We start from the raw sequence: 25,594 nt of genomic DNA, 5'->3' as shown, positions 1-25,594 counted from the left end.
CCTTCTCTCTCTCTCTCCTCCATTGTTCCTGAGCTCAAACCTTGAGGATCTCCCCACCTACCCAACCAATCTTGTCCAAACTTTGAGGAGTGGTGGAGGAGGCCCCGATCTATAGTTCTACCAAGAGAGATTTCACCAATATCATTTAGTCCTTAGTGGATCTTGGAGTTAGGGTTCATATGGTGGGATCTTGGAGGAAGTTCTCCTATGGAGGCTAGCTTGGAGTTGTGCTAGCCCCCTAGGGTTTTGGGAGCCTCCGATGTTTGTGGAGCTCGCCCTAACCTTGTGAAGGAACCGCCGCCTCGACCGGCTACTTAGTGAACTATAGAATGTGCATTGATTTCAGAAAATTAAATAAAGCTACTCGCAAGGATCATTATCCTTTGCCTTTTATTGATCAAATGTTAGAAATATTATCTAAGAATTCACATTTTTGCTATCTTGGTGGTTATTCTGGTTTTTCTCAAATACATGTGCACAAAGATGATCAAGAAAAGACTACTTTTACTTGTCTCTTTGGAACTTTTACTTATAGAAGAATGCCATTTGGTTTATGTAATGCTCCTTCTACTTTTCAAAGATGCATGAATGTTATATTTATTGATTATATTGAGAACATTATGGAAGTATTTATGGATGATTTTTCTGTCTATGGTACCTCTTTCGATAATTGCCTATTCAATCTTAACAAAGTTCTGCAGTGGTGTGAGTACCAACACCTAGTCCTTAATTGGGAGAAGTGCCATTTTATGGTTACAGAAGGTGTAGTCCTTGGTCATCGAGTATCCAGAAGAGGCATTGAAGTAGATCATGCAAAAATAGAAGCCATAGACACACTACCATATCCACGGGATATTAAAGGTATAAGAAGTTTCCTTGAGCATGCTGGGTTTTACCAAGACTCATGAAGGACTTTTCTGAAATATCAAAGCCTCTTACTAATATTTTGCAAAAGGATGTTCCATTTTATTTTAATGATGACTGTGTGGAGTCTTTCAATTTTTTAAAGAATGCTTTAATTAGTGCTCCTATAATTCAACCACCTGACTGGAATTTACCTTTTGAATTACGTGTGATGCAAGTGATTATGCGGTAGGTGATGTGTTGGGACAAAGAGTTAATAAGAAAGTTAATGTTATATATTATGCTAGTAAGACTCTTGATGGCGCCCAAACAAATTATGCTACTACTGAAAAATAATTTCTAGCTGTGATCTTTGCTTGTGATAAGTTTAGACCTTACATAGTAGATTCTAAAGTTATTGTGAACTCCAACCATTCTGCTATTAAATATCTTATGAATAAGAAAGATGCTATGCCTAGGCTTATTAGATGGGTTTTATTATTGCAAAATTTTGATTTACATATTTTTCATAGGAAGGGTGAGGATAATCCTGTAGATGATCATTTGTCTAGAATGGAAAACATTCCGGATGATCCAACCCCTACTAATCATAGCTTTGCTAATGAACAAGTTGCAAATATTAATGTGTCTAGTGCAAGAGTAGCTTCCCCATGTTTCGTTGATTATGCTAATTTTATTGTTGGCAAAGTTATGCCACCTCATTTTACCAATCAACAAAGAAAGAAATTCTTCCATGATCTTAGACATTAATTTAGGGATGATCTCTTTCTTTATAAGAAGGGTGTTGATGGTATTATTAGATGATGTGTACCTGATTTTGAGCAGCAAAGCATTATAAAAGACTGCCATGACAGTCCTTATGGAGGACACCATGCGGGAGATCGCACAGCTACAAAGGTATTGCAATTTGGTTTTTACTGGCCTACTTTATTTAAATATTTTGCTACTTATGTTAAAGCTTGTGATAAATTTCAACGCGTTGGTAAGAGAAATGAAATGCCTATGAATTAGGCACTACCTCTTGAACAATTTGTGTATGAGGATTTGACTTTATGATGCCATTTCCTGCCTCCAAATCGCAGCATACTCACAGTTTGGTTGCAATGGATTATGTTACTAAGTGGGTGGAAGCAATTTTGACAAATAGTGTTGACCATGCTACTGCAATGAAGATGTTGAAGGGCATCATTCTTCCAAGGTTTGGAGTACCTAGATTTTAAATTACTGACGGTGGTTCTCACTTTATTCATCACTTTTTTAGAAATATCTTGGCTAAATATGGTGTTAATCATAGAGTAGCATCTCCATATCACCCACAAACTAGTGGTCAAGTTGAATTGAGCAATACAGAATTAAATCTTATATTGGAAAAGACATCCAATAAGTTTAGATCTGATTGGCCAACTAAAATCAATGAAGCATTATGGGCTTATAGAACGGCTTTTAAAAGTCATATGGGAATGCCTCCTTATAGAATGGTCTATGGAAAATCATGTCATTTGCCTGTAGAGTTAGAACTCAAAGCTAGGTGGGCCATCGCGGAGCTTAACTTTGGTTTTAAAACTACAGGAGAAAAGAGAATCCTAGACATAAACTTATTGGATGAATGGAGAAATGAAGCTTATGAAAATGCTACATTGTTTAAAGAAAAGGTTAAAATTTGGCATGACAAAAACATAAAGAGGAAGGAATTCAAAGTAGGAGACCAAGTGTTATTGTTCAACTCTCTTTTCAAGTTCTCTGCAGGAAAATTGGCATCGAGATGGCAGGGTCCATTGGTTGTACAGGAGGTGTATCGTTGCGGAGCCATCCATCTCCATGGAGATTACAAAGGTAAACCTCATGTTGTTAATGGACAACGTCTTAAACAATATATTGCAGGAGAAAAGTTCATAGGAAATGTGGAAGAGTTACATCTCCGGACTCCGGAAGCTATCATCACCGAGAATTTCCCTCTGCACCAGAAACCAATAAAAGTCAAGATCTGGTACGTAGTGATCTCAGAATCTTTTCATATTTTAGGATAGTTACTTTTTTGCAGAATAACAAAGTTTCACGAATGATTTGGAAAAAACGGAGTCACGAGGGGTGAAAGAGCCCAGGTGGTGCGCCCTAACTTGTTGGGCGCGCCACCCAAGGTCGGTCGCGCCTCGGACTTCCTTTTCTCCTCGTTTTCGACTCAAACTCTTCGTTTTTACCTAAAAACCGTCAATATATACCCCCTCTACCGATCTAATCTCGCATGAATTCTTTTCGAGTGAAACTTGTTTTTCTAATCCAGAACTTTCAGTTTTTTTATCATGTCAAGCTCCGGATCTAATCTCGGGGGTGAAGGCCCCAAGGAGATGGGTGTGGTGAACCGCTACCTCAACTCCGTGGGGGCTCCGCTATAGACCTTGAATTTGAAGGAGGGACTGCTGCTCATGGAGGAGGTGAAGGCCCCAAAGACCGAAGGCACCATGGAGGAATGGCGGGAGATTTTGGAGGATACCATCTTCATGTATGCTACTGTGATGGAGTGTAGCCTTGATGCGCATCATCTGATGAACATCGCGATGGAGAAGAAGGCTGAAGCCTATGAAGCAAGGATAAAGGACACGGAGGAGAAGATCTTTCACATCCTCACACAGCTGGATAGGTTCCAGACCCTCATGTGGGATGTGGAAAACCTCATGTGTCTTGGTGGCTTTGTTGCCGGTGTGGCGTGTTGTAGCCTCTTGTGGCCTTGTACTTGAGAGCCTCCGTGTTGTTGAGTCGCCTCAAGCTTGATACTTGGGAGTTTGCCCAAGCTTGTACGGGTTCGGTGACCACCCTCAAGGGTCCCTTAGTGGATCGAGGTTTTCCTCCTTGGAGGAAAGGCTCGAGGAGAATACGATGGCCCTAGTGGCTCATTGGAGTGCCTCGTGCCTCCACACCGCTCCAGTAGAAGCACTTAGGCAAACCCCTAGTTGATAGGCTTTGAGCTAAACTAGTAAACACTTAGTTTTATTCCGCCTAGTTTAGCTCTCAAGTGTAAGTTTTTATACACCGCCTATTCACCCCCCTCTAGGCGACGTCCTAGTACATTCACCTCCCCTCTTCATCTCTTCACACCATCAGCTTCTCCTCCCATCTTTGCTTCTCCTCGACCACCCCCTCACCACATTATAGCCGGAGCAGCCCCAATTTGTCGCCGGATCACCGCCAGTACCTGCAGCACCTCGCCATCGATTGGAGCTACCTCGAGCGATGCCGCCAGTACCAGGAGACTCGCCGTCCTCGACAACGCCACCGCGCACCATCGCCGACGATCGCCGGAGCCTGGTTAGCCCTCTAAACCCCTACCCTCGCCGCGCCATTGAGTCGTGCTCGTCGTCGACGACGACGCACGCGCGCTGTCAAATATTGATCTAATCCTGCGTCCCACGTTCGTCCATACCGATTCGGGTTTGAAGTCTCACTGACGCATGGACCCCACCATCAGACGGCATGCTCGTGCCAGACGCAAAGTGGGCCGACCCGTTTTTCTTTTTCTCTGTGGCCCGTGAGGTTTCCCGCGCAAGCCCAACCCTTTTGAATTCAATTTTTTAGTTTAATTCAAATCCAATATTGGCAGTCTGTTCAAATTTGAATAACTTCAAATCTACTGAGCCAAATTAGATGAACTTGATATTGTTAGAAAGCCTGTGAAATTACTATCCAACCACACCAGTCTCAACTTTAGCTTTGTTGTAGAAATAATGTAGTAAAAATAACCAGGCAGGGCCTTTTCAAACTTCAAATTTTATTTAAAAATCAACCATAAATGATTTTGAGTTGATTCCAACTCTCATAAATCACATTTGATATTGTCTAATTGTTTATGCAAAAATATGACATGGTTGCTTCATATGATCATGAGCTAGAGCAAAATAGTGGCTATGTGGCCATTTCTAGCCATTTGAAATTATCCAAAATTATTTATTAAATAGTATGAGAGGTATCCTCTCATTTAAATCTTTGTTTCAAGTAATTCAACATGAGGTAATGACCTTGGTCTATTTAATCTGATATTGTATTATTTGTTGATATTAAATTGTTATTATGTTAGTGTTAAATTGCATTTCTCCTATAAATGTTAGAAGACTACCCGGCCAACCAGGGCATCCAAGAGGGGCAAATCAATCTGGTTCGTCCATTTCCACCACACAGTAAAATCTGATACCCGCTTTTGACTGCAACCGTCGGATGTGGTCATTTTTTCTCACCTGTTAGTATTCTGAGAGAGTCCATGACGCGTGGGACCAACTGCTTGCGGGACCGACGGTATGAGACAGCCAGGCGCTCTCGTTCGCGTGAACTTCCCAAGCGCGCGAGGGGAAGGGGTGAAAACCTAGATCGGCCGGCACTCCCCAATCGCATGCCTCCTCGTCTCACCTCCTCCCCAATCAGCGGAGGCCAGCGGCGCGCCGCCTCTCCCCCGAATCCGCGGCGCCGGAGAAGGAGCAGCCAGCCCGAGCAGCTTGGGCGACCCATTCGGGTGGCGACATCGGTGTCGGCGGGTGGAGGTGAGGCGGGCGAGGCCGGAGACAGGCTGGCGCGGGGCGGATCCTCGGCAGCGGCGAACGGAGGCGTCGGGCGCGGCCGGAGACGGTCCGGCGCGTGATGGAACCGCGGCGGCGGCGACCGGAGGCGCCGAGCTCGGCCGGGACGGGGCCGGCGCGGGCGGATCAAGGAGATGCAGCAGATCTTAGCAACTGCAGCTTCAGCCGTAGATGGGCTGGCGCGGGGCGGATCGTCGGCAGCGGCGACCGGAGGCGTCGGGCATGGCCGGAGACGCTCCGGCGCGTGACGGATCCGCGGCGGTGGCCCCGCGCCTCCCCGACGCTGGTGGCCTTCCCGCGCATCCTCCTGCCGGAGGTGCCAGTGGAGTACCGGCGGAGGAGGGCCCGGGGGAGGGCCCCGGCGGCGCCAGTGGAGTACCCGCCGGTGCAGGAGGAGGGCCAGCACAGGGAGCCCTCGGGGTCACGCAGCCTCTGCCTCCTCAGCACCGGCGCGTCCTGGCGAACAGCGTGAGGAGGGCCGGCTCGGGAAGCCCAGGTGGAGGGCCATGGCGCCGCTCGCCGGAGCACATACCCCGCCTTGTTACTCGTCCAGGTGAGCTTTTCCTTCTCTTCACAGCTAGGAAATCGGATCTTCCCAGCCATGGACGTGAGCAGAGAAAACCAGAGCCATCTCTTCCTCTCTGCCTCTCCGCTTAGGATGCCAGTTTTTGTATATGTACTAATAGTCTCTTGCAATTTGTGTGGATTTGGCAGTGGCACGTTTCGATTTCCTGTGGGGAGATGCCACATACCTCGAGGCCACACTCGAGAATCTCGAGTTCTCTAATGTAAGTGATGAAATCAAAAAATTTACGTATATTTTTTATGCAAGAGATCTTGCAATGTATGAAAATCTGAGGGTTATTAGGTCATTTCAGACGTGAAAAGCACAATTGCATGGTTTGTTGAAGATTTGTATCATTTACTGATTCAAAATTTTAAGCAATGTTGGTACTGAGGCGAAGTTTTCTACCTCAGGAACTTGGATGTAAGGGCGGCCCTGGTGTGGGAGGCGGCGTGGCCTCGGCAGAAGGACCAGACGGAGTCCAGTGTGGAAGGGAGCAAGAAGGAAGGGACAATTTTTTCGGGTCGATTATTGTTGTTCTGGGTTGATTACCACATCAACTAAGTTGTGTTCTCTTTTAAGCTCTCGATCTGGAGCTGTACATGCCCAGGATGGTCTTGACAGCGCTGCTGCTGCTACTGGTATTCCTCTCTTCTCGATATTTATTATTTTGTTTCTTACTTTCTAGGCTTATTTATGTTGCCTCAAATATGAGACTGGTGAGGGTGTTCCTAGGCTGAATATGGCTGCTATTTGGGTACCGGGCGATAGCCTCAAATACTCTACATGATTGTTATAGGTTAATTATGAGGACTTGGTGCTCCATTATCTCCTCATGTCACTTATGTGGGTGGCGAGGAGATCAACGAGATGTCTCGCACCTCCGGTGCACGATGACAAGATGGTGGGGCCTTTTGGCGTTCTTGCAATCCGGTTTCCTCGGCCAGAGTTGGACGACCTTGCCAGCAACACCTCTTCATCTCGAACTTGTTACTAGGTATACCATCTCCCTCTTGTCTCTTCTTAGTTGGGCGACAAATGGAATTCGTGATACATGCTTAGGTTATGTTGTTTTCTCAATGTTTATTGTTCATATTGTTTCTTGGTGGTCGGCGCAGATGCCAAAGGAGAGGTGTAGATTCGGGATCAGTGGTGCATTGCTTACTAAAAAGTAGAGCTTTGAACAATTACTTTTGAACAAAAGGACAGGTGAAAATTTGGGAGGGATGATGCCTTTTCTTACTAAAAAGAAGAGCTCATGTTCTCTGTTTAAAATATTAATCTTCTTACTGAAACATTTGGAAAATATTGGGACCAGTAATTCGAAAGCTTGACCTTGCTATTGTTTCTTTTGTGATGTAGATGGATTATCTCGATCATTGCCCAACATTGGACAATAATAATATTTCCCCTTCATACAGTGGAGCTGGAGTGCTTAAAGGAATTTTAATGAAAAATAATCCTCTTGAACTCTCTTCTATCTCCATGGATGATATGTTGATGCTCTTGCCTTCCTCATGTGTGAGGTGAGTACTAATTTCCCATTTTTTTTACGGAACGGGATTAGTTTGATTTCTGAGTGTTAATATTCTTGTTTATTCAGTCTAACACCGAGGAACTTCCATATATGTTTACGGATGTCCTTGACCAGAGATGGTTTCCTTTTTGACGACTTTAATTTCTTAGCATATGAGGCAGGAATTCTCCATTCTCTGGCTAATAATGATATAATTTTCACTTTCTCAATCACAGGTCCAGCACTTCAATGCCAAGGCTGGAATTGCTTTGGGACAGACTGAGCATGGGTGAAAGCAAGGTATTACTGTAATAATTCAGTTTACTATACCTTTGGGCATGGACATGAGCATCTTGAGCCTACTTTCACTCCCACACTAATTTTTATAACGTATATCTCTTTGCTTATCTATATTGTATAACCAAAGTGAAAAGTTAAATGAATCTTCGAACAAATTAGTTGGGTTTTTACTCTATAAATAGTGTATACTATTGAAAAATAAAGTAGAGAATTTTCTTCCGTTTGTTTTTCACCAGGCTAATAGTCTCTTGCAATTTGTGTGGATTTGGCAGTGACACGTTTCGATTTCCTGTGGGGAGATGCCACATACCTCGAGACCACACTCGAGAATCTCGAGTTCTCTAATGTAAGTGATGAAATCAAAAAATTTACGTACATTTTTTATGCAAGAGATCTTGGAATGTATGAAAATCTGAGGGTTATTAGGTCATTTCAGACGTGAAAAGCACAATTGCATGGTTTGTTGAAGATTTGTATCATTTACTGATTCAAAATTTTAAGCAATGTTGGTACTGAGGCGAAGTTTTCTACCTCAGAAACTTGGATGTAAGGGCGGCCCTGGTGTGGAAGGCGGCGTGGCCTCGGCAGAAGGACCAGACGGAGTCCAGTGTGGAAGGGAGCAAGAAGGAAGGGACAATTTTTTCGGGTCGATTATTGTTGTTCTGGGTTGATTACCACATCAACTAAGTTGTGTTCTCTTTTAAGCTCTCGATCTGGAGCTGTACATGCCCAGGATGGTCTTGACGGCGCTGCTGCTTCTACTGGTATTCCTCTCTTCTCGATATTTATTATTTTGTTTCTTACTTTCTAGGCTTATTTATGTTGCCTCAAATATGAGACTGGTGAGGGTGTTCCTAGGCTGAATATGGCTGCTATTTGGGTACCGGGCGATAGCCTCAAATACTCTACATGATTGTTATAGGTTAATTATGAGGACTTGGTGCTCCATTATCTCCTCATGTCACTTATGTGGGTGGCGAGGAGATCAACGAGATGTCTCGCACCTCCGGTGCACGATGACAAGATGGTGGGGCCTTTTGGCGTTCTTGCAATCCGGTTTCCTCGGCCAGAGTTGGACGACCTTGCCAGCAACACCTCTTCATCTCGAACTTGTCACTAGGTATACCATCTCCCTCTTGTTTCTTCTTAGTTGGGCGACAAATGGAATTCGTGATACATGCTTAGGTTATGTTGTTTTCTCAATGTTTATTGTTCATATTGTTTCTTGGTGGTCGGCGCAGATGCCAAAGGAGAGGTGTAGATTCGGGATCAGTGGTGCATTGCTTACTAAAAAGTAGAGCTTTGAACAATTACTTTTGAACAAAAGGACAGGTGAAAATTTGGGACGGATGATGCCTTTTCTTACTAAAAAGAAGAGCTCATGTTCTCTGTTTAAAATATTAATCTTCTTACTGAAACATTTGGAAAATATTGGGACCAGTAATTCGAAAGCTTGACCTTGCTATTGTTTCTTTTGTGATGTAGATGGATTATCTCGATCATTGCCCAACATTGGACAATAATAATATTTCCCCTTCATACAGTGGAGCTGGAGTGCTTAAAGGAATTTTAATGAAAAATAATCCTCTTGAACTCTCTTCTATCTCCATGGCTGATATGTTGATGCTCTTGCCTTCCTCATGTGTGAGGTGAGTACTAATTTCCCATTTTTTTTACGGAACGGGATTAGTTTGATTTCTGAGTGTTAATATTCTTGTTTATTCAGTCTAACACCGAGGAACTTCCATATATGTTTACGGATGTCCTTGACTAGAGATGGTTTCCTTTTCGACGACTTTAATCTCTTAGCATATGAGGCAGGAATTCTCCATTCTCTGGCTAATAATGATATAATTTTCACTTTCTCAATCACAGGTCCAGCACTTCAATGCCAAGGCTGGAATTGCTTTGGGACAGACTGAGCATGGGTGAAAGCAAGGTATTACTGTAATAATTCAGTTTACTATAACTTTGGGCATGGACATGAGCATCTTGAGCCTACTTTCACTCCCACACTAATTTTTATAACGTATATCTCTTTGCTTATCTATATTGTATAACCAAAGTGAAAAGTTAAAGGAATCTTCGAACAAATTAGTTGGGTTTTTACTCTATAAATAGTGTATACTATTGAAAAATAAAGTAGAGAATTTTCTTCCGTTTGTTTTTCACCAGGCTGTTGGACGACGGCAGCTGCCTGGCGGCGGCGGTGGGTGGATGACGGTGGCCACCGAGCAACCCGCAGTAGGCTAATCAAGACAGCAGGGTTGCTCCATTCGCAGAAATGGTATCGTGGCTAGAAAGGTTGATCCTCTCCACACAAATGTCTGCTTTGGATATTAAGATGCCATTTTTTATTTCGTCACTCATGCATTGTTTTGCATTCAGCTTTATATGTTAGATAATATTACCATGCATATTATTAATGTGTCATAAAGACAAACACTTCACCAGCTAAACCACTTGCCATGTGGTTAATATTTACGGTTTGTCCTTCAGAAATTTCAAATGGGAATGGTCTCCAAATTTTAAGAAAAGTTTGATTGGGAGCATTCATTCATTTATTTATTATTATTTCCTACATTATCAAGTAAGATTGTTGTGAAATTTACATTGACTTCTTGTGCTAATCTGATGTAGGTATTATTAGTAGTGATTCTTTCCTCTTCCTCTAATTGATTTGTTCCATCACGCTGATGGAATTGTTGCGATTTGGCACTGGCATGACCCAATGGTTTGCCTGCTCACTAAATATTTATGTAGGTTAGATGTTAGAACAGTCATGGTGCAACGCCGTGAGAGGAGAGGAAGCTACTGATTGTCTCTTCACAGTTCAATGCCAGGATAGTAGGGATGCCCAATCCATTTTGGCATTTTTTCCTTTGCTTTCTGTATATTTTCATCTTGTTATTTCAGAAATTGTTTTATCTACCATGATTCATGGTGTGTATATATATATACATATACTGTGCTTCATGCCTATATTTTTCTATGTACCATGCTTCATGGCTGCATTTTTCTACACATGTTTTTAAATTTTGCCCACTATCAGTATCCAAAAATAATGTATTTGTGGCATTTGTTTTGCCACATGAGTTGGTCTAAAATAAACAACATAAATGAAGGTGGAAGAAATTAGTTTAAGTATATTGTAGTTGTTGCTGCCGTTTTTGCTATTAGAAATGTGTTTGCAACCATACCGTAGGTTCTCATTACAGTTTTCTAGAAAAAAATTGGTTGTACAATATTTATGAATGCCTTCTCATGCGGCATTAGTAAGTCCTACAACATTTGGGTAGATTTGTTTGTTAGGAATTACGTAATTAGCTAGCTTTGGTCCAGGAAAATATTAGGAAATATCATGCTGTCTTGGTCTAATATGCTTCGTGAATATTTTAGTTTTAGTAAATGATATCCGGTTGATGTTTGGTTCCGGCTAGGTGATGGAGAATCGCTGCTGAAGGTGATATTGCATGCTGAAGGTGATATTGCAAGCACCATCATGGCCACATCGAAGGTCCTAAGCTCTAGGTGAGTTTTTTTTATTTCTTCATCTCTAGGGAATGAATCATCTCCTGCCTTAGTTTATTAATAGGACTATATTTGTGTGGCATTGCAGCGGCGCATTGGTAATTGATAGTGCTTTGCCTTTTCATACTCACTGCTATTTTTATTTGTTCATCGTGGTGAGCCTGAAGGGCATGAATCAACATGAAAATTTCTTGAAATAAAAATAATTACTAGGAGGGAGGGTGAGCAGAAAGAAGCATTTATACTCTTAACATTGATATTGCTTCATATTGTCAATTTCTGGCATTTGATGCATAGCTAGAAAATTACTGCTCACTTTTAATCAAGATATCAGAAATGAGGAGTAGTCTGTTGTGGGTCAAAATAAATGGTAATTTTGCTTTGATCGGTTTCGTTGCAGTCAAAATAATTGATATTTTTTGGTGGTAATATGGATGCACTTGCCGTTGCTGGTATTGCCTAATAATACGACTAACCATGCACATGTCAGCTTCATCTGATATTATGTCTTTCATTTCTATATCTTTGATTTGACCCTCCATCTTTCAACAACTTTCTTATGGAATACTAAACCAAACTCAGATTACTTTAATGCTAATTTATTTAGCTCTTTGTTCCAGTGCATGGAATTATCTACTCACTTTTTATTTACAGGAAAATTTATTGAGACTCGAGAGTCAAGACAAACGCAACAAATTTTTGAAGGTGATAATGTTTTTTGTTCCCATATGTGAATGAGTACTAACTGCTGCAAATCTGTACTAGGCATTAGATAGTTTGCAGATTCCTAAATTAAAGCATGGTTACTGCATAGTTTGAATTTATGGTCCTTATCCCTTCCATCCTTGAGTGCTTTAGCCATCAGTGTTTGAAACATCTTAAAGCCTATGTTCCTATGAAAAGATTCCCGTCTGGTTTGTTATTTTTTTATTTATTAAAATATTTTCCATATGTGTTATTTTCCTCCGGCTCTAATTATGGAACAGTTGAGGAGAATTATGGTTAAACTTAAATTATACATGCAAGTTTATGAATTCTCTATCTATGCTCACACTTATCTTGATTGGTTATTATTTAATAATACCATTAATATTGTCCTCATTTTTTAATGTGGTTTTAATGCAAAGATAGGTTCTTGTTGGCGTTACAAGTTCTATTAAAATTTTGTTTGGGTGCAACCTACACTACATCATGGCATGAATGCTCAGATATCCAATTTTGTTGCTACTGCAGTTGTGTTCTACCACTTCCCACAATAAATAAAAGAAATTATAGAAAGAAGGTAAAACTTTTTACCATTAATGTTGGTTCCAAGGTTTACTTCTGTGAAAATATATGTTCCTCATTTTCAGTTTGCCATGCTTCCTATTCATAGCTTATATCATACTTTGTCAGGTCAATTAATGGATCTTGGCTACGGCATCTTGTGATGCAACTATTAAGTATTTTACTTGTGAAAACTATCAAGAAGCTTGCATGCTTCCGACAACTGTAAGTGATTTTCTTTATTGTTACCTCTTTACGTCAGTCTTAATTTTCTGCTTTTCATTGGTCAGTTAATCTACCAGCTATCCTTAACTGATATGCAGTTAAGCACCTGATACTTTGTGCTGCATAGTTTGCAGCTGTAGGGGCGATGTCTTTCAGGTTGTGTGGAATCCAAATTTGGAGACTGTTGGCCTTCCATGCTGCGGGCAAAAGGGTGATGAGATGGGACGTTAGTAGGTAAGTTTAGTCAGATCTGCTCCCATATTCTATTTTATGTTTACTTTTGGCATCTCATTATCTCTCTCGCAACATTCTTATTTACGAATGAATCATTCCGTATGGTAAGAGAAAATTGTGAAATGAGATTGATCCAAAATAGATGTGTCTGTATCACATGGTTGATACAGTATTAGTGCAGTTGTACATTCTCAAATATAGATATTTTACCACTTTATGATTGCCAGAAAAAATTAGTAGTGTATATATTACATTACATGTATGTTGCCTTTGTATATACATTTATGTTTGGCGCTTTATCGGTTGGCTTCTTTAAGTGGTGCTTGCTTCAATCATCTTTCTAAACTTATTTTCTTAACATGATTTCCCCAATGTTATATTTAATTGCTTGTTTTGTAGTGGCATACCATTGTGTAGTCTCTAATATCCTGGTCTGCTATGTCTAGGTCTTCATATAGATCAACATTCACCATGTACAATCTTACATTGCATTGGTGGAACCAACCCAGTCAGAGAGCCTAGGAAAAATAGCAAGTCTCGTGACCCGCGGCGGTTTGCTTGCGTATGGAAAATATCGATTATTTCTTCATTTCTTGTTATAAATTCAACACAGAATAATCAGAAATACACTATAAGAATCTGTTCTGAATGCAAGACATCTTTGCTAAACTGAGGACAACGTAAATACTTTTATTTTTATAAATTGCAGAGAGGCTTGTCCAAGTTGAAGAATAAAGTATGGAACCAAAGCATACATTCACAGAAACTGGGATATAAGTGCTTGGGTTCGTATGATCCTATTAATTGCTTTATAATTATTTTATTCAAGGCATCTAACCCTCCTACCAGAAAATGACTATCCCAACCGCATCACTATGTGATCGAAAGAACCTTTCAATTGCCCCAACCTCTAACTATTTGATCATTTTGATAGGTCTATAACTCTATATCCACAATGGGTACCAATCTTTTTGTCAACGTTTTGGTTTCCTGCCCTATAAAGTGATATGCATGTTCGTTAGGCATGAAGTAGATGCTCAAGATATTTAGAACATCTTTGGTAATGTGCAATGTGTCCATTCCAGGTTATAGATTTTTCTTTCAAACTTCTTTCCTTCAGATGTACTTCCTTTTCTCCAACCGTTTTTGATCATTGCAAACTACTACAGGAGGTACTGCAGATATCTATCCATGGAGCTCGATGAACTGTGGTACTTAGTTAACAGCGACACCGATCAGTTAGGTTATAAAATCTGTAGTTATTGGAGCCATTCATATGCGTTTATCAGCGCAGGAAGGAAGAAGGTTTTCTTGTGTTACTTTATGACTTTTCCCTTTGACCATCGAATGGTACCTATATTGTATATGCTGGTGTATAACACTTGTTCCGGTATATGTTTGTTCTTGCAGACAGTGCAGATAGAGCTGAATCTGGACAAACTTTGCAGTAATAAAACCTTATTGCATGATGCTTTGAAAAATAAAAATATTGTAACGATTAGTTTGTGAGTTGTCCATATTGCTTCACCCACTCGTTCGAAAGGTTTGTATCCATAGGTTTTGTAACAATATATGGTTATGATATATGCAGGTTTTATGTACTTACAATATTGTTCCATCCCAGCTTTGGAACGCTTCGGGACAAGTGAAGTTGTGAGAAAAGTTTGTCCTGTTTTTCTTATTGTTTTTACAAGTGACCATGCATAAGGTTTTAATACTTTAACCGTCCAAGAAGACTTTGAGGTTGGAGATGTTCATTTTTGTATTTTTTAAGACGCCACATGTGGCTGCTATATTTTTGAAAAGGACACAAAATAATCCTTAGTTATGGAAGCAAATGAAGTGATAAGAAATTGGAATACTTTGTTTTGTGGAAATATTTGTGAATTTGGAATTTTTTCACATGCTTAATCAGGCTTTGCCAAGTCTTTGGGCTATCAGTTTAAAGGAACTTTCATTGTCATCGTGGGAACCATTTAAATTCATCATGTTCAGTTCTCCGTGGCCACTAAATTATTGGTGGATTATATATTTTAAAATGGATTTTCTAATAAACCGATTAATATTAAAAGATATGGTCAATCTGTGGCGGTCAATTGTTTGAAAGTGAGTGGGACATGCTGCCGATGCCATCGCCTCAGTTTGAAAGTGAGGAAACTTGAAGTAAACAACACATCGGCTTTAGTTATAGAAGCAATTTATATTTGCATTCACCATTGACATTAGAAGCTCTGCCATCCTTCTGCATGTCGCCACCATGGCGTCTCCCTCCACAACATCTTCCTATAGCTGCGTGCCTTCATGGAACGGTAAGAGGAAGAGCCGTTTTAACGCAAATCGCGATGGAGGTGAGGGGTATCAGCTGAGAATAGTGATGGAAATTGTTTATGTGAGGCAAACATTTGTATAGTTTTTGGTTCCCGTGGTATCGGTTAAGGGGCTTAAAATCTCAAACCGACTTCTTGCAATAGTAATTATCCTTTTATGCTTCTTTTGTGATGCTACCTTTTTTGGTACAATAACCATAATATGGTGGAGCAGCTTATACAAAAGCATAATAGCTGAAAAAAATAGTGTGATAGCGTAATAAATTGTCATATCTTCCTGCAACACCTCGATGAAATAGTGTTTCTGTGATATACTAAAATAAGCTAAAACTTATGATTTTAAGCCTGACCTAATTCCGCGTTTGCGCGATAGCGCAACCGGTCATCTAGTGAGGTGTAATACCCCATTTAAATCCTTTTCCCAAATGATATTTATGAAGTGTTGACCTTGGTCAACATGTATTCATACCTTATTATGATTTGAGGAAAGAAAATCATAACAAGATTCAATGAGAGAAAATTATTTCTCAAAGAACATAAATACCAACCCTAATAATTATTTCAATGAGAGGAAATTACTTTTTTTTAAAAGAAAACAAAGTCAACCAATATGTGAAGGATGTTGTGATGCTAGAATAGCTTGTGTGAACCATTTGTGTGCTTAGTCTAGCCCTTAAGATTTGTTTGGTAACTGTATACTTCATTTTCGTTTATAGACGCTAGTACCGAGGAGTACCAGGAGGAGGAGGTCTACTTTGAAGAAGAAGAAGAGAACTTTGACCACTGTGCCACTCAAGGCAAGCTATACTCTTGCAAGTTACCCTAGTGCAAGCTCAACTTGAGCAAGGCACTCATACCCTATTACCTTGTGTTTTACTTTACAAGTCCTAGTTTTATCTCTCCAAGCTTTTACTTTAATTTCCAAGTCTTACTTTTATAGTTAACTTGAGTCTAGATAAGGTAGTGCAAGAATATCAAAGTTAGCCTAGAGAGCTACAAGCTAGTTAGCACCCCTCATGACTAGTTGCTAGTGCTAAACTAAAAGTGACTACTCTAGCTGGGAACATGTGAATCTTTTGAAATTGAAAACCTTGGAATGATGATTCATTCTATTGAAAGATTTTGAAGGTGAAGGTGATTTGAATGACATGTTGAATTTGATAAAAACTGATGATTGGGTTGGATGCGATACCATTCCAATTCTTGAGTACCCCCACAATACCTGATTATGGGTAAGGCTTTAGCTGGAAATTTATGTGTCTTAGTATGGGTTCCCTCTGAACAAGCGTCATATAGGTTATGCCAAGGCTGCCTCCGTTGAAAGTGAAATGACGTCAAAAGAGTTGAATGCCCTACCCAAGCCCTATGCAGTTCCCAGGATAGCAGTTGGTTATCACTGGGAGGCCAAGCTCATGGGGAGAGGTGCCTATACTAGGATGTGTAAGTGAAAGGTTAATGGTTGACGATCCGCATACTGAGTTATGATTATTCAGGGTTATCCCTGACGGATGTAATCAAATGTTGTGGCATAAGTGTGCAACCTCTGCAGAGTGTAAACCTATTCGAATAGCCGCGTCCTCGGCCATGGACAGTTGGAAAGGCCATACTGTTCCGTCATCAGAATTTTTCCAAAAGGTGACTTGTGAAGTGAATTTGAAAGGTGACTTGGATTTTGAATCACAACAGAGTTGTGGGAATGACACTAATGTTCCCACTTGAGTTAAGTTAGATAAATGAAGAGTTTTGTTTATTAATTGCTTATGAAATAAAATTGGCTTTATGCAAATAAACCTAGAGCTTAGAACCCTCTTAATAAAACTGTTAGTACTTATACTAGTATTAGTTTGCGAGTACTTGAAAGTACTCACGGCTGTGTCCCTGGCTATTCAAATGGCCAGACTATGAAGAGGAGCAACCGTATCAGGAGGACGGACAACATGACGTCTACGATAACTAGGATCGTCTTCTAACGTCAAGTGTTGCCTGTGGATTAGATGGACTTCTACAACTTTGCTTCCGCTATGCGTTATGTATTGATCCTTAGATCAAGTGTTGTAATAAGACTGGATCATGTGATCCTTTTTGTTGTAAGACTATTATGGTGTTGTAATGAATGATGACTCTATGATATTCAACTGTTATGTCTCGCAAAAAAAATCTTCCTGGGATTGCGATGTATGCCATAATAGGCATCTGGACTTAAAAATCCGGGTGTTGACACCGGCTGACAGGCCGGACTGGGCAGGCAGGTCGCGCAGCAGCAAAAAGGGTCCAACAAGTGGGGGGCTGGTCAACCGGGCGTTGGGCCGGCCGGTCCGGCGACCACCGGGCGGGGTGCCGGACATGGGCCGAGACACCCCCTGGAGTGGGCCTGTGTGCACGAGCCCAGCATCCCGTGTGCACCGGACGGGCTGGTGGCAGGATCGGCGGGGCCGGGCTGTGGACCGGAATCCGTAGGACCCCTGAAAGTCCAAAAACTTTTCCTTTTTCTTTTAAATAGAAAATGCTCCCGAACTCCGATTGACATGAAACCAATTTTGTTGAAAATATTGAGACTCCTCACAGAATATTTTTAGATGATTTTAGAGAGGGAGCCTCCCAACGTCAAGAAACGGTAAAGACATCCAAACTCGAAAATGCAATAGAAGATGCATGCAAATTCCATTTTCGATGAACTTGGGCTTGTTGAAAAGCTAGCAACAAGCTCAAGAACCTCACACAGAGAAACACCAAGAATCAATAGGGATATATGCAAAGTATGCAAAGGCTTGAGCTCCCTAAGACGATGTGATCAAGTTACCCAACCGAAAGCCCCTCTTTATAGTGCGGCTATCTATCCTATAATCCGGTCTCCCAACAACCACCTTGAGACCGGTAAAAGGAAAACCTAGCAAGGCCATACCTTTGCCTTGAGCATCCTGCTTGATCTTGATGATAACTCTTCAAGCTCCACTCAAACCGGAATGCCTCACTTGATCATTGTTGCTTCGTGAAGACTCCCAAATGCTCCCCCATACACCATGATGGGAAAGCTCCATTGATGCACATCTTCACATGTCCATTATCACCAAATGGACGACAAGCTTCAACATATGATCCTCTTGAGATGATCAACTCGAACTTTCCCAACTCAACCTTGATGACGATCACCACTCGATGTCATCCTCTCATGGGCTATATGAAATATCACTTTTGATGCATGCCCATGGAAAGATACCTAACCCACATAGACAACACAAGGGCACATATATGATGGGTTAGTTCATAAAGCATAAATGACAAGTCTTACCATACCACATGACTTCATGTGGCACATTCTTCATGCTTCATGTGTTGACCAAATTTGAATCTATTCTTCATTCTTTGTATTGGTCAACCTTGTATCTTCTCATGCTCTATCATACTATCTCGAGGTGTATAAAGAATTCTTCATTTGTTTGCATGCTCTAAATATTACTCAACCATAGCTCAACTTATGAGACTATCATGACACCGACTTAGAGCCATATCTTGAATTCTTCACTTGTAATCAAGCACTCAAGATCATAATCATTCATTGCTTAACACATAAGCTAGAGCATGGCTAATATTGAGTTCCACATAAGAACTTCATCTTCATTTCTTCTTCTTGATCATATCACATATATGTCTTAAAATTGATGATCTTGATGCCAATACTCAAGGTATATCTTTATCTTCATGGCATCCATACTTGAATCCAACACATGGACTACAAGTAGTACCTATGGAATATTCCTTCATATAAACTCAATAAAAATATTAGTACATAGGGGTTGTCATTAATTACCAAAACCACACATAGGGGCAATATACACTTACACCTCTGCCAATGTACTCGTAAAAAGAGAGCAACATGGCTCACAGGCGCAACATATATATCTTCCCCGCCGAAGCCAAGTAGCAGATCAACGCACACAACACTCCCCATCCCCACCACCACGACCGGCCAGAGAGAGGAGAGTGCTCGAGAACCTTGATGTCAGCACCAGAAGCCTCTAGATCAAGATCTAAGAGGCAAAAGATATATTTGTATGGGATCTCGAGACAATGGCATAGCGCCGACACAAACCTTAGCTATTACCTCTAGATCTAGCCTACTACTAGTTTTGGAAAGCTACACTGGCAAACTCCCTTGGCCGCCTCATGCTTGCAGTTGCTATATCGGATGGGATTCGGTCGTGCACACCCATGTTTTTTCGACAGTTTGGTGTCAGGAGGGAGCAGTGCAAATCTCTGTTGTCTGTTTCCATCATGAGACATGTCTTTCGTTTCATGGTGAACTCAGAGGCAAATAATGGCATGGAAACCAAGATACGAGGACTAGTCATAATGGTTTGACGTTTTGCTACGATGAGGAACTTGCTTGGTGATTCAAACTTCGTAGCAGTAGCATGCGAGTTGGACGACAACACAAGAGAAGTTCAAAATCTTACCTTTCAAGATGAAAATCCAAGGTCTAATTGGTTGTGTGTGGAAATAGTCTTGTTGAAGGCATTGTTTCGAGAGCGGAGACTTTCTTAAGGGTGAAAACCAAAGATCTATGATCGGAGTGACGACGAAACTTCTGCACTGCTTCCTTCTTGAAGGCGTCGCTTTTGGAGAACTTGGACTTCAGGTGTTGTCTTGGTGATGTTTGTGGTGCTGCAAGGACCGAAACACTATAGTAGACCTTATTTAACTTCTTCTTCCTTTTTTGGGTTTGTGCGTCCATACAGCCTTGCATTTTTGCATATGCTAGGTGTAATTGATATCTTTACAATATTAATATAGTATAAATTTTATAAAAAAAATTATATTCCTACGTTAGGATTGACCTGGCTTATCTTTTGGTGGACACTCAACGGGGTGGGGCGAGTGCAAGAAATGGGGAAAGGGAGAAGATATCTAGTGCTACCAATTGTATGTGTGCTACATGATTCCCTTTCAATTGGACGTTTGATCAACACGAAGGGATAAGATTCGAACTCTTCCGTCACTCCCTCCCACCTAGGCACCTTGTAGAAATATTTTTATTTTGGGCCCCGGACTATCTAGTTTTTCGCAGATTGACACAGTGTCTTCCTTATCTCCGTCCCGGTAACTAGAGAAACCAAACGTGGTGTATATTTAATACTTGTAATGAAACTTACCAATTAAGAAAGCTTGAGACTGAAAACTGGAAGAGAGGAGTGTAAAGACGCTTGCACATGAACAAAAAGGACAAGATCACGTGGTCGGGCTAGAGAGATGACACCGGCCAACAGCGGCGGCAACATCGCAGGCTCGCAAACTGCTCGCAGCCGCTGCTACGAAACAACTCCTTGGCAAGTGGCGACGACGTTGTTGGTCCAGCTCTCGCGGAGCGTCGAGCTCATCTGCTCGTGCTTCCTTGATTCCTTCCGGCCGACGAGCTCATTCCTTGCTTCCCCGAACTATCACGAGATTTGGAGGTAATTGAGTGTTGTGAGTGCACCTGTATTGGACCAATTTGCAAGATAAATCACAAGAATAAGTGTGGATTTGAAATATTACGGAAAGACTATTCAACAGTTGTCTTATCCATGCGATTAAATCCAACACTTGTGATGTGTAGCAACCAAAGGTGCTCGAGCACTAGATATCTTCTCGGGGGAAAGTGAGAGAGGTAATTGCACCACAGGTACAAGAACTTGCACTCTATGTGCATTTTCATACAAAAACTTGAAAAGTGTGTTCAGGTGGTACAACAACTTGTCCTGGATGTGCACCGTTGGTACAAGTGGTCTCTGGAGCTGCCACGTGTCCCTGGTCAACCGTCAATCTGTTTTTGCAGAAAAGTCCTTACAGAATGCGAAAATCGCGCGCGACCAGCCGCAGCCCTTTCTTCTCCTGTCCGCTCGTCGCTTTCCACTTTCTTCTCCTCTCTGCTCGTTCCCCTTTCTTCTCCTCTCTGCGGCGGCGACCAGAAGCAAACCCTAGATGCATGGCAGACCAAGGGGAGGGGAGCATGGACAGCACGGGCCGGACGCCGCCGCCAGGGTTTGCCCGTCGCGGAGGGCCGCGGTGGAGGGGCAGGCCCGTGGCTCTAGCACCTGCACCTGCTCGTGGCCGTCGCGGAGGGCTGGGACATGCGGTGGCGGAGGAAGGCCATGGCAGCAATGCGGCGACAGAGGAGAGGGTTGCGGAGGAGACTCGGCAATGGAGGTACGAGAAGCTAGTCCAGAAGTACATGCTCCTATACTGCTGCCTAGCATCGGAGGAGGAGAGGGCGGCCATGGCAGAGCCCAATTGCTGGCGGCCGGCAATTCCAAGCAATCTGGAGGAGCAGATTGGCGCCATGGAGGCTCGGCTGGCCAGCCTACGGCAGCCTCCCCCGCCACCACCCCCAGCAAACTGAAGGAGGAGGACATGCGCATCTGGAAGGAGGGAGATCCATGGGCGACGATCACAGGTGAGTACTTCTGGAAGACAGCAGGAGGATCATCGTCTCCATCTACAGTGGTGAGTTAATTTTCTGTGTTAACTGAAATTGGTGTGTTAACTAAAATTCAGTTTAGACTTGGTTGATGTTTGTTCTTGCTTTGCTGCTGACTTGGTTGATGTTGATGTTTGTGCAGAAGAAGAAACTTCAAGAGGAGAATGCATTGCTGCTGATGGAGCTAAAGGGGTTGGAGCTACAGCTAGAGATGAGGAAGGCAGAGAACAAGAAGTTGCTGAAGAAACATAGGCAGGAGCTTAGAAGGAGGGATTGGAGGGAATGCATAATTGTGTGCTTGTTCTCTGTCTGCTTAGTGCTTGTTGCTATGATCAATGTGAGGTAGAATTGCGAAATGTAGGTGGAATAAATATGAACTATGCTTGTAACCAACTATGCTTGTAACCATGCTTGTTTAGATGAAAACCATGGTTGTAACCATGCTTGTTTAAATGACAACCATGCTTGTAATCAACCCTGTTTATGGAATAAATATCAATCTTTGCTTCAATTCCAACAAGTACTTGCTTTGCATTCAGGCATCAGTAACAAAGGAAGACAAATTGTAGGGTTCAAACATCATTTCAGTAGCACTGATAGCATTCAAGTGTTTACAAATATAAATATGATCCTAAACATCATTCACTTAGAACATTACAAATTCATCACTGAGGTGCTGTCTGACTAACTGGAATTTCTTCTGGATTGTCACTTGGGAATGCCTCATTCAAATCAGGCAACTCATTTCTGGGTTGGTCATCACCAAACAGCAAGTAGTAGGTTGATCCTGGACCTGTGTTGTAACCTCTTCTTCTTGCATTTGATGAAGTTGGCACAGTTGGCTGTGATGAACTGGCCTCCTCTGCCATATTTGGCTCTTTTCTTTTCCTTCCTTTACCTCTTCCTGTTTCACTTGCTCCTCCTCTGCCAGCTCCTCTTCCTCTTGCACTTGCACCTCCTCTGCCAGCTTGTCTTCCTCCTCCTCTTCCTGTTTCACTTGCTCCTCCTCTGCCTCCTCCTCTTCCTCTTCCTCTTCCTCTATCTGCTTGTGCATTAGCTCTGCCTCTTCCAGCTTCTCTTGCTCCTCCTCTTCCAGCTCCTCTTCCTCTTCCACTTGCAGTGGTTAGCCTTGTAGGTGGTAGTTCCTCTCTTGCAGACACTACAAAGGCACTTTCTTCAGGTAATGGTTGTTGCACTCTTGGTAGAGGGAAGTGAGCTGCTGCCTGTTGAAACATTGGTTGACACATTGGTACAGAGAAACATTGAATCAAATAACATAGATTGAAAAATTAGGCTTGGATCATGGAGTTACCTCTATGCCCATTTGATGCACCAGTGTTCTCATTTGATGCATTGGATCATTTCTAGGGTCAGGAGTGATAGGCATTAAGTGCTGCATGACAGAAGGATCATCCACATCATCATCTTCCACATTGGTAGCTCCATTTAGGTTATCCAATACCCACTTGGCATGTCCTTTTTTATTATGGTTGGGGTTTCCACACACAGAGCAGTGCATAGTCACACCTGCTCTTGTGATGGATTTGACTCCATGTTCCTCCTTTTCCTCTGGAGTTTTCCTTCTGTTCTTCTTTGGTCTTCCCATGACCTTTGTGTAGATTGGAGGATGCACAATTGGTCCATTCATTTTTTCCCAATGAACCCTGGATCTAAGAGGAGTCAAATTGTATGCATAAGCTTTCTTGAATGTGTCTATGCTATAACAGCTATGCACAAGCTTGTCCACTTGGAGTCTATCTGCTCTGCAACAAGCAATGACATGATGACAAGGAATCCCTGTAAGTTGCCATCTCCTGCAATCACATTGCCTGCTGACCATGTCAACATTGTAGGTTTTCTCATATTCATTTGATGTGACATGGTAGACACCATTTCCAGCATGTGATGCTCCTAGATTCTTTGCCCATTCTGTCATTTTATCTATTTTTTTCTTTATCTTGGGGCAAATAGTACCAGCCCATGTATCTGCCTCTTTTTGCTTTGCCACATTTCTATGCATGATTTTGCTGAAAATGGTTTCCAACATTGATAGTACAGGAAACTCTCTAGCCTCAAGAATGTAGCTGTTAAATACTTCAGAATGATTATTCAGAAGCATGTCACATTTTGGGAAATCATTGAAGAAAGCTTTAATCCATGTATTAGGCTGCAATTCCTCCACCCATGCCCAAGCTTCTTCACTGTCCACTTTCAATTTTTCCATATTTCTTTCCCAAGTTGGAATATTTGTAGACCTTGCAACTGCCCATAGATCATTCTTCAGAGTTTGCCCTTTGTGTTTCTTGTGAAAATTCTGGTAAATGTGTCTCACACAGTGCCTATGTTCTGAATCAGGGAAAACTTTCTTCACTGCATTGATGAGGCCCTGTAAGCATAGAGACAATGTTAATCAGAGAATATTCTTCAGAATATGGCAGGTCGACTGAAAAAGTAAATTATGCACAAATAGAGAATATTCTTTTCCCTTTTCTGGCTAGACAGAACAGATCAAACTCAATGACTTGTCTACATGTGTTCAGCAAGTGTGTCTTCTGTTCAGCTTGTGTGCTGATGCCATTGTGCTGCATCCTATAAATGGCATCCATGTACTGAAGCAGAAATGCAAGCAAAGATGGACAATGCCATTAGTTGGAGGAGGAGCACTGGCTCTACTGGTGCCTTTGGCTCCAGAGATGCCTCTCTGTCCAGAAGTGCATCCATGGCTAGGGCAGACAAGCACTTGCTAGTGTATCGTAGGAGAACCTTGGAAGAGAGGGAAGCTGCTGCTGCAAGGCGCAGGGAGGAGGAAGAAGCTGCTGCTAGGCTGAGGGAAGAGCAAGAAGCAGCTGTTACACTGAAGCAGCTAGGTGAGTGCTTTAGGACTACACAGGTCATCCAACTTCCAACAGACAGACCAAAACCAACAGACAAACCAAGAAGGTACCATGTGTCACCAAATCTTGAAGAAAAGGTGAAGGCTGGAGTTATGTTGTGCTGGCTGAAGAAGGGCATGAAGAAGATGAAAGATGCTCTGAAGATTGGTAGAGGCAAGGACAAGGGCCAAGTTTATCATAGGAAAGGTTAAAGCACTAGGCATTTAGTTTGTTGCTGTTTCAATCATCTAGTTTGTCTGAATAAGAATGTAAGGCATGAATAAGTAGGACCAGTGTTGAGTAGATAGTGACATACCTTCTGTCTGTCACTCATGATAGTGAAAGGACCAGTGTTTGTAATCCCTAAATCATCCCTTAGTGTTGTCAAGAACCATTCCCATGAGCTAGTGCACTCAACTTCTACTAGTCCCATTGCAATAGGATAGATGCAGTCATTTGGATCAATGCCTACTGCTGTCAACAAATTTCCTTTGTACCTTGTTTTAATGTGACATCCATCTATGCATATCAGAGGCCTACAACCTTCCAAGAAACCCCTCTTGCATGCATCATATGACCAATACAATGTGGCTAGATGCTCTTTGGGAACATCATCTGCAGCTTCTTTAATTTGATTGGTGCTCAGGAAGAATCTTGATCCAGGATTTGCTCTCCTCAACCCCTGCCCATAGTCACATAACAGGGCAAACTGCTCCTTTTCATCCCCATGGATTATGTTAAGTCTTTGCCTTTACGGCCCTTCCCAACTTAAATCTGTTTGGGCACATATTGAATTTCCTTTGTACTTTTGCTGCAAATGCTTTCAAACCAAGCTTTTGGTTATCTCTGAATTCATCAATGAAGATCTGAGTAAGGA

General features: G+C 41.9%; 1 long non-coding RNA gene across 2 annotated transcripts; it reads left to right on the top strand.

The window, feature by feature from the left end:
* The first annotated feature begins 12,729 nt into the window (after window positions 1-12,729).
* LOC127295331 (uncharacterized) lies at window positions 12,730-14,429 on the top strand. Of its 2 annotated transcripts, none has more exons than XR_007847757.1 (3): window positions 12,730-12,829; window positions 12,957-13,063; window positions 14,233-14,429. It is a non-coding gene; the product is annotated as an uncharacterized lncRNA (long non-coding RNA). The 2 variants fall into 2 exon arrangements; XR_007847729.1 differs by having other exon boundaries at window positions 13,998-14,429.
* The last annotated feature ends 11,165 nt before the right edge of the window (window positions 14,430-25,594 follow it).

This window comes from Lolium perenne, chromosome 1 (assembly GCF_019359855.2).
Source record: "Lolium perenne isolate Kyuss_39 chromosome 1, Kyuss_2.0, whole genome shotgun sequence".
In the NCBI taxonomy this organism is placed as follows: Eukaryota; Viridiplantae; Streptophyta; class Magnoliopsida; order Poales; family Poaceae; genus Lolium; species Lolium perenne.
The sequence above is the reverse complement of the archived record's forward strand: the minus strand, read 5'-3'. Positions and strand labels throughout refer to the sequence as shown.